This window comes from Bufo bufo, chromosome 2 (assembly GCF_905171765.1).
Source record: "Bufo bufo chromosome 2, aBufBuf1.1, whole genome shotgun sequence".
In the NCBI taxonomy this organism is placed as follows: Eukaryota; Metazoa; Chordata; class Amphibia; order Anura; family Bufonidae; genus Bufo; species Bufo bufo.
Genome location: NC_053390.1, coordinates 16672342 through 16683230, shown reverse-complemented (window position 1 = coordinate 16683230; position 10889 = coordinate 16672342).

Here is a 10889-nt window from a genome sequence, read left to right as displayed (position 1 = left end):
ATCATGTGACTTCTGAGCACTTGTATCTGCAGAATGGAGCGAGACATATTGTGTATACAATGAGGGGAGCCATGATGTCATGACACCTATCATTGTATATTAAACATTTATTAATTTTATACTTACCTGTTTCAAAGGATGAGATGGTCTACTCCAGGGTAACCGCAATACTTGGCAGGTGGTAAATTATAGCAGCTGGATTGGTGGAAGAGATTTAACGGCTGTTCTGGACCTATAAAAGGAAAGGATCAACAGTAAATGCGCATTTACGTAAGTATATTGCACAAATTCAGTCCTATACTTACCTTCACGATGGAAGAACTCCTGAAACAGCTGATCTTCAAGGCGGAATCACAAGGAGGTGAAGCATGGCTGCGCAGATGCCTCCAAATCGGACAGGAAACCGAAGTAGAAGTGGAGAATCGGCAAGCAGCTAATCCAGTCCTATGCGCAGTACCCAGCGCGAGCACAGATAACATCGATTCCCGATCTATCACTGGCACAGGCTTGTGCGGTGATAGCGAAGATATTCAACCTATCAAAAGAAAAAACAAAAGAGCTTATTCTCCATCTCATTTTAATACAGCTCAAATGAATAAGAGGCAGAAGAAATCCAGCAGTTTTTACTGACAAGGATATCAGGTCAGATCAACGGTCAAACAGACTCTCAGTTAAAAAGGTGTAATTACAGCCTTCAACTGTCACTACAGCATCGCTGACTTCTGATATAGGTGAGACATCTAATATACTGAAACAAAGTGACTGTTCACAACAGTGCACTAGTACAGGAAATTCTGCAATTGTTAATGAATATTCTTCATTAGACAAAGACATGTTATTCAATGAATTTTTTAAATTTTTGTCCAAAAAAGACGTTTCTGATCATACAGGTTTTGTATGGCAAGATCCTTCTGATATGGAACATAGTACAAAAATCGTTAATAGTTGTAATTCTGAAATTGCTAACCAAAAATTTTCTTTATTAAATGCGACACAAGAAAAAATAATTAATGAGAACAAGTCTATCCCAATGCTGGAACTTGGTACAGGAATAAAAGAAACCTCAGTCAAGGAGGCTCTATCTTGCCAAGTTTCACCACTTGGATTCCATTTAACTCAAAATATAAAAGAAAAAATATGGAAAAAAGAATACATAGATATTTTTAATCTTTTACCTTCAGCTAGAGATAACTTGAAATTAGAACCTGAAAAAGAGAAAAAGTTGGATGAAGATAAAAAGAAACATCAAAGGTCTATATTTAATTGGATGCAAGCATTTTGCATTTATGCTGCAGTATTAGGGGAAAAACATCCCGATCTTTGTTCTGGTTTGTTTTTTCATTTAGACTCAATTCTTGAAGCATATAAAAATTTAGGAGGTTACGGATGGTTCCTTTATGATGAATCTTTCAGACAAAAATTAGCAATTTACAAAAATCTTAATTGGGGTAGCAAAGACGTAGGTTTATGGTTAAACCTAATGTTGCCTCAGCGGAGTCCTTCTTTTCGTCAGCAAACAGCCAATTATAACACATATAGAAAAGGAATCTGTTTTGCATTTAACGACAACTTTTGTAAATGGCAGAACAATTGCAGATACAGACATGAATGCTCATTCTGTTCCGGATCACATCCAGTATCAAAATGCTTCAAGAAACAAGGCATTAATTTCACGCATCACCATGCAAAAAAACAAAGTGACTCCTCTGAATACAACAAAATTAATACATTGGCTAAAAATGTATCCAAACTAACAGATGTCCATTCTATTAACTGAAGGGTTTTCTTATGGTTTCTTTATACCTGAATTCAAAGGTCCGGGATGTAAAATAGTTGATAATCTTCTTTCTGTAAAAAATAATTTGGATATTGTAAGGGAAAAAATTCAATCAGAAATTGTTGCAGGCCGTATTGCTGGCCCATTTAATACTCCTTCTTTTAAAAATTTCAGGATTTCCCCTTTAGGTTTAGTGCCGAAAAAAGAACAAAATTTGTTTAGATTAATTCACAATTTATCTTACCCAAAAAAGGATTAGTTAAATGACTCAATTGATAAAAAAAAAGTTAGTGTAAAATACGCTTCTTTTGACCAAGCTTTGTCTTATCTTCAAAAAGCGGGAAAAAATGCTTTACTTGCTAAAGCTGACATTAAGTCAGCATTTAGACTTTTACCAATTATCCCTATTGGGTACAATTCTTTAGGATTTACTTTTTTAGATAAATTCTTTTATGATATGGAACTCCCCATGGGTTTCACTCTTTCTTGCCAATACTTTGAGGCATTTCATCATTTCTACATTGGATGTTGGATATACATTCCAAAGATGGTTTTACTCTACACTACTTGGACGACTTTTTATTCATTGGGAATAATGATTCTAATGCTTGTTCAGTATTGCTAGATAAATTTTTTAAGCTAGCAAATTATTTTAATATTCCATTGGCCATGGATAAGACAGTTTATCCGACTAATCAGTTAAAATTTTTGGGTATTCATATAAACACTTTAAATATGGAATTCAGCATTCCAGAAGAAAAAATTAGTCAAACTATTAGTTTGTTATCTGAATTAATTAAAAAAGAAAAAACTACACTTAGGAAACTTCAATCACTTTTAGGTTCATTAAATTTTATTTCAAGAGTGATCCCTATGGGAAGAGTTTTTTCTAAAAGAATGTACGCAGCAACAGCAGGTAAAAAATTTCCAAATTCTCATATACGTGTGTACAAAACAAATAAAAAATGATATTGTTATATGGTTAAAATTTTTAAGTGAATTTAATGGTCATACAATATGGCAAAAAGATTTCATAGATTCGGACACTCTATCATTATATACGGATGCTGCCGGAGCGGTAGGATATGGAGCCTTCTTCAATTTAAATTGGTCAGCAGAAAAATGGCCTATAGAATGGGTTTTAAATAATTATACAAATAATCTAGTTTTTATTGAATTATTTCCAGTTTTAGTGTCACTAGTAATTTGGTCTCTCGAATTTCAGAATAGAAGAATTCTTTTACACACGGATAACACCGGTGTAGTTTATGCTATCAATTGTCTTTCTTCAAAATCAGAAATAGTAAACTTACTGTTGCGAAAATTAGTATTAAATTGTTTAAAAAACAACATATGGATTAAGGCAAAACATATTCAAGGAAAAAATAATATACTTGCCGATGCTTTATCTCGACAGAGCTTCAGAGATTTCTTCGAGATGGTACCACAAGCTCCAAGAATAGGAATTCCTTGCCCGATTCAACTTTGGAATATGAAAGAGGATTAACGAATGAATTAATAAAAAATTCTATAGCTACAAATACATGGGCTGCAGCCGCATGGTTAGAGTGGAGTTCCTTTTGCAAATTGCAAAATATCAACAATTCAATTCTGCATACTGAGAATGTCATATCTTTTATTTTATATCTCTACAAAAAAGATTTAAAAGCTGGTGCCATTTCGAAAAAAATTATCTGGTATATCATTTTTTCTGAAATTGGAAGGCTTCAATTCATTAATTAGTAATTTTAAAATAAAACAAATTTTAAAAGGTATCAGTAAGAATTCTGTGATTGGAGAAAGAACTAGGCCTATTTCGTTACAAATATTACAAAAAAAAATTACTCAGTTACCCATTGTTTGTAACTCTACTTATGAAACTTACCTTTTTTCTTCAGTTTATTCGTTAGCATTGTTTGCAGCACTTAGAATTAGCGAAGTAGCTGCAAAAAATAAACAAGCAGAATCTCCTTTATTAATTTCCGATGTAATTTGTAATAGCAGTTCATTGAAAATTAATATAAAAAAGTCTAAAACAGATCAGGTTGGAAAAGGAACAAGCATACATCTTAATAATTTCTATATTAATTCAGTTTGTCCAGTAGAAAACATGAAAAAATGGTTAGAGTCTAGGAAGAATATTAATGATTCTTTATTTATTCATTTGGATGGGACACCTTTGACAATCTACCAATTTAATTATATTCTCAAATTGTGTTTAAAAAATATTGGTTTAGATCAGCGGTTCTCAACCTAAGGGTCGCGACCCCTTTGGGGGTCGATCGGCCCTTTCCGGGGGGTCGCCTGAGGCTTCCTATTGTGGGTCGCCCGCACAACGGCAGCGGCCCCTTATCCTTGCTCACAAGAAGTGATGTCCTATCACTGCCTGTGCTTGAAGGAGCCTGACGTCTGGACGGGTAAGTCGGGCCGCCTGTCTGCTGAGGTCCGAGTTTTTTCATTAATGACACCGCCGCTGAGCACCACTGCCACCAATGATTTAATTGAGCCTGGCTGAGCCTGGCTAATTTTATTTTAAATATTTGGCTGAGCAAGGCTTAATTTATTTGGGGGGACATGAAGCACTGCTGATTTATTTATTTGGGGGACCCTGAGCACTTCTGATTTATTTATTTGGGGGAAACCTGATGCACCGCTGATTTATTTATTTGGGGGAGACCTGAAGCCCCGCTGATTTATTTATTTTGGGGACACTGAGCACTTCTGATTTATTTATCTGGGGGGGACTTGAAGCACCACTGATTTATTTATTTGAGGGGTACCCTGAACACCACTGATTATTATTTTTTTTGGGGGGGGGGGGGGACTGTGAGCACCACTGAGTTATTTATTTGAGGGGTACTGTGCACACCACTGATTTATTTTTTAGGGGGTATTTGTTGTTTATTATTTATTTAAGTTATTTATTTGGTTTACAAATATTTTGTATTTATGCTAAAGTTCTGTGGTTATGAATGAATACTTGTGTATTTGAATTAACATTTGGTGTATTGGTGTCTGTGCGTGTTTTTGGTGGGTCATCATAACAGTAGCAAAATTAGTTATGACGTAGCAAGGAAAAAAATTTAATGGTTGGGGGTCACCACAACATGAGGAACTGTATTAAGGGGTCACGGCTTTAGAAAGGTTGAGAACCACTGATTTAGGCTACATTCACACGTCAGTATTTTTCTATAATCCGATTTTCTGTCCGTTTTTTGCGGATCCGTTGTTCCTGAAAATGTTTCCGTATGTCATCCGTTTTTTGCGGATCCGCAAAAAACGGAAACATGTATAAATTTCAATAAGCAAATAAAGTTGTTTGGATTTCTTTAAAAAAAAAAAAAAAAAAATTTAAATGTAATTTCCAGGAACGGATTCCGTATAAAACGGATGACATACGGAATGACATCCGTATGTCATCCGTTTTTTGCGGATCCATTGAATTTGTATTGTACCAGGATCCGATTTTTCAGGAAAAGAATAGGACATGTTTTATATTTAAACGGACATGCGGAACGGAACAACGAAAACGGACAGCACACATTGTGCTGTCCGTTTTTTTCCAGGACCCATTGAAAATGAATGGGTCCAGATCTGGTCCAGATCTGTTCCTGAAAAAACGGAACAGATCAGGAAAGAAAAAACGGACGTGTGAATGGACCCTTAGATAAACACAAAATAACAGCTCACTCGTTTAGAATTGGAGCTGCCACTTATGCTGCACAACTGGGAATTAATGATAGTATTATAAGAAAACTAGGTAGATGGAAATCCAATTGTTTTAAGTTATATATTCATCCTAATTTAATTGTCTATTAATTTTAGGGAAATTGAGAATAATTTGGATACTAGGAAATGACACTATTGCATTGGCTCAAAGACGATCAAATGTCAGAAAGTCTTCCAATAATTTAGGATTTCCTGAGAACTTTTATTTATTTTGGAAGTCGTTAAAAGATGTAAAGTGTAAAAATATGGTACAAGAATGTAAAGGCCTGTTAGATAATTGGCCGAAACCTAATTTAGTCATTTTACAGTTTGGTGAGGATTTCATTGGGAGAATAAAAACACATGAAATAATAAGCGAATTGAAAGAAAATATATTTCAAATTCGCAACATACTTGGAAACCCTAAAGTTATATTTTCAGAAATTATTCCAAAATTTACTTGGTCTTATAAGGATATGGCATTCAAAGAAAAAATAAGAAGAAGAATAAATAAGCAGATGGAAAAATTTATGGAGAAGATTGGAGAAAATTCTTACAGGCACTGGGAATTAAATGAATTTACCAGAGGTCTTTATCACCCATGGGAAGAACAGTTATCTGATATTGGTATTGATATATTTATTGTAGATATTCAAAATATGATTGAAAAAATATTTAATTAGTATGGATTTAGGCTGCAATGGCTTGGGCCATGTCGCTTTGCGATGTGGCGGTGGGGTTAAGTCACTCCGTTGAGTGGACTTTGTGCTTACTTGGTTGATATACAATTGGAATTATTATAATTGAATTGGAGAATTAATAAAATTAATCAATAGTATAACATAATAAGCATTGCGGCCTATATATCCCAACAGTTTATTTGTTCACATTATTCAATAAAATGAAATTTGTTCACAATTTATTACGTGTGTTTGAATTTAATTTAAGATTAATTGTGGAGAATATGACATCATTGTCCGGTCCTGTGATATTCATGGTAAAGCGCTTTGCAGAAACATCTGGTCATGTGATCTCTGGACTTTCATAGAAGTTAAAGGGTTATCCGATATTGAAAATATCCCCGCCAATGCCCGGGCACCTTGTATGGATTATACTTACCTGCTCAGTGGCACCCGCATCGCTGCAGATCCCTGCACGACCGCTGCTGCATCTCCCTGTCGCTCAGATCAAAACATCCAGTGACGGGGGATTTGGTGACGGGGGAGCAGCCAATAGCAGGCCGCAACGGTGACCAGACCCAAGGGGGCTCGTCCCAGTCCCGGCTGCTATTGCCTGCTCTCCCTGTCGCCGGATATTTTGATGCAGGGATTTGGAGCGGCACTGGTGCTCTGAGCAAGTACAGTTGTGTTCAAAATAATAGCAGTCAGACATCACTAACCTGATCAATCACTGTTTTTGGTAGAAATTATATTTCTACATGGCAAATAATTTACTAGCCGGTGTAGTAGAGTAATAGAAATCCAACAAACCCAACAGTCATGACATGCATGCTGCTGATTCTGTGGAATTGAATCACTAATTGAAAGGGGCATGTTCAAAATACTAGCAGTGTGGAGTTCAATTAGTGATGTCATTCATTCTTTGAAAAACAGCAATTATTGCCCTTATTTAAGGAAGAAAAGCAGCAAATGTTGTACCTGCTGGTTACAGTGCATTTCTCTCTGAAATTCTGAGGAAAATAGGTCGTTCCAGACATTCTTCAGAAGAACAGCGTACCTTGATTAAAAAGGTTGATTGGAGAGGGGAAAACATATAAAGAAGTGCAGAAAATGATGGGCTGCTCAGCTAAAATGATCGCAAATGCTTTAAAATGGCAACCAAAACCTGAATGACGTGGAGGAAAGCGAAAAACTATTATTCGAATGGATAGAAGAATAGCCAAAATGGCAACAATCAGCTCCAGGAAGATGAAAGAAGGTCTAAAGTTCCCTGTGAGTACTGTTACAATGAGAAGACGCCTATGTGCAGCCAATCTATCTGCAAGAAGCCCCCGCAAAGTCCCACTGTTGGAAAAAAGACATGTGCTGAAGAGCTTACAATCTGCCAAAGAGCACATTGACGGCCTAAAGAGACATTCTGTGGACTGATGGAAGTAAGATTGTTCTTTTTGGGTCTAGTGGCCGGAGACAGTTTGTCAGATGACCCCCAAACACTGAATTCAGCCCCAGTACACTGTGAAGACAGTGAAGCATGGTGGGCAAGCATCATGATATGGGGATGTTCTCATACTACGGTGTTGGGCCTATTTATCGCAGACCAGGGATCATGGATCAGTTTGAATCCATCAGAATACTTGAAGAGGTCATGCTCCTTATGCTGAAGAGCAAATGCCCTTGAAATGGGTGTTCCAACAAGACAACGACCCGAACGTGCAACATCTTGGTTCCAGACCAAGAAGATTGACATTATGGAGCGGCCAGCCCAATCCCCGGATCTTAATCCAATAGAAAACTTGTGGGGCGACATCAAAAATTCAGGCAAAACCAAGAAATAGAGAAGAACTGTGGAATGTAGTCCGATCATCCTGGGCTGGAATACCTGTTCACAGGGGCCAGAAGGTGGTGACTCCGAGCAGCACAGACGTCCAGCAGGTCTCAGAGACAGCGGTTATACAACTAAATATTAGTGAAGGGATTCAGAGGAAAGCAAAATCTCCAAACATTTCTCAGTTTATATAGTGAATGTTTGAGTTTGTAAAGAAGAATACAAACACTGCTATTTTTTTAAACAGTCTAATATTCACTTTTCCTCAATTTTCTTCATGTTTTGATTTGGAATAGAATGTGTATTGTTCCCAATGCATCTGTGTGGATGGAAATAAAAGCTATTAGAAGGATTTTGAGCTTTATTCTTTTTTTTAAACACACTGCTATTATTTTAAACACAACTGTCTAATCCATACAAGGGGCCTAGGCATTGGCAGGGATACTTTCGATATCAGATAACCACTTTAATCTCTTCACGACCGCAATCTGTATATATACGTGATAGCTGCACATGCCCCGTGCAGCTACCACGTGTATAGACGTCATGGCAGCTCTTTAATCCAAGCGCTGCAAAGCGATTGGATTAAAGCTTCTGCCCGTGTCCTGCTGCTGTCACGGACAGCATACAGTCTAGTAATGCCAGCAAGGGGCCAATCAGAGTGGCCCCTTGCCGGCAATCGATCCGATTGGTTAGTCTGTGCAGACTAACCAATCGGATCGCGGCAGTGTTAAAATGCCGGTTTCGGGCTCTGATCTGCGCTCTGCAGATCAGAGCCTGAAAGCCGATAGTGTTCCTCATGTGCCCCTCCAAGCCCTTAGTGCCCCTCTGTGCCCCCCCATCTGTGCCCCGACGATCTGTGCCCCTCTCCTGCGCTGATGGCATGCGGTCCGCCCCCTGCATTAATTTTCTAGCCGCCCCTCCTGCCCCAGCCTTCCTCGATATTGTGGGCAGCCTCCCGAACCCCCCCTTTACAGTGCTGCAACCCCCCCCCCGATCCCCCCCGATCCCCCTGCTGTGTGCGATGGCGGCGGCTCCATTACTGAGCCGCCGCCATCAGCAGAGAGTGTCAGCTCTATGCTGACACTCTCCTGTAACCCCTATAGATGCCGCGGTTGCGGCATCCATGGGGTTAACAGAGGGAGGGAGCTCCCTCTCTCCACCATCGGGGCTGCAGCGCTGTGATTGCAGCACCCGATGGTTGCCATGGCAACCGAAAGCTTTGCAAAAGCGTCCGGTTGCCATGGCAAAGGCGTCCAGTGCTGCCACCTACAGGCAATCTGGAAGTACTATACTTTGGAATGCAAGAGCATTGCAAAGTATAGTACCACTATCAGCCCCACTGGATCTTCAAGATCCAAGAGGGAACTGATAAAAAAAGTGAAAATAATAAAAGTAAAAATAAATAAATAAAAATGTAAAATTAGAAAAAAGAAAATTGCCTTTTCCTATAAAAAAATGAAAAAATAAAATACACATATTAGGTGTCACCGCGTCCGTAACGACCATCTCTATAAATATATCACATGATAGACCCTGTCCGATAAACACCATAAAAATAAAATTTTTAAAAAAAAGCCCAAAAAGCTATTTTTGTCACCTTACATCACAAAAAGTGCAACAGCAAGCGATCAAAAAGGCTTATGACCCCCAAAATAGTACCAATCAAACCGTCACCTCGTCCCGCAAAAAATGATACCCTATTTAAGACAATCGCCCAAAAAAAAAAAAAAAGCTATGGCTCTCAGACTATAAAGACACTAAAACATCATTTTTTGGGTTTCAAAAATGCTATTATTGTGTAAAACTTAAATAAATAAGAAAAAGTATACATATTAGGTATTGCCACGTCCGTAACGATCTTCTCTATAAAACTATCACATGACCTAACTCCTCAGATGAACGCTGTAAAAATAAATAAATGAAAATTGTTCCAAAACAGCCAATTTTTGGGTCACCTTGCCCCATAAAGTGTAATAATGAATGATCAAAAAATCCTATGTACCCAAAAATGGTACCAATAAAAACCTCAACACTTTCTGCAAAAAACGAGCCCCTGCACAAAACGATCGGCACAAAAATAAAAAACATATGGCGTTCAGAAAACCAATCCAGCACAATCTACCTTCCAAAAACCGTACGGCATTCCTTTCCTTCTGCGCCCTGCCGTGTGCCCGTACAGAAGTTTACGACCACATGTGGGGTGTTTCTGTAAACCGCGGAATCAGGGTAATAAATATTGAGTTTTGTTTGGCTGTTAACTCTCAATGTGTTAAAGAAAAAAAAATTATAAAATGGAAAATCTGCCAAAAAAGTGAAATTTAGAAATTTCATCTCCATTTTCCTTTAATTCTTGTGGAACGCCTAAAGGGTTAACAAAGTTTTTAAAATCAGTTTTGAGTAACTTGAGGGGTGTAGTTTCTACAATGGGGTCATTTATGGGGGTTTCCACTATGTAGGCCCCACAAAGTGACTTCAGACCTGAACTGGTCCTTATAAAGTGGGTTTTGGAAATTTTCTTAAAAATTGTAAGAATGGCTTCTAAACTTCTAAGCCTTCTAACGTCCTAAAAAAATAAAAAGACATTTCCAAAATGATGCAAACATAAAGTAGACATATGGGGAATGTTAACTAATAAATATTTTATGAGGTATCACTTTCTGTTTTAGAAGCAGAGAAATTGAAATTTGGAAAATTATGAATTTTTCCAAATTTTTGGTAAATTTGGGATTTTTTCATAAATAAAGGTGAAATATATTGACTCAAATATATGACTATCATGAAGTACAATGTGTCACGAGAAAACAATCTCAGAATGGCTTGGATAAGTAAAAGTGTTCCAAAGCTATTACCACATAAAGTGACGCATGTCAGATTTGTAAATTTTGACCTGGACACT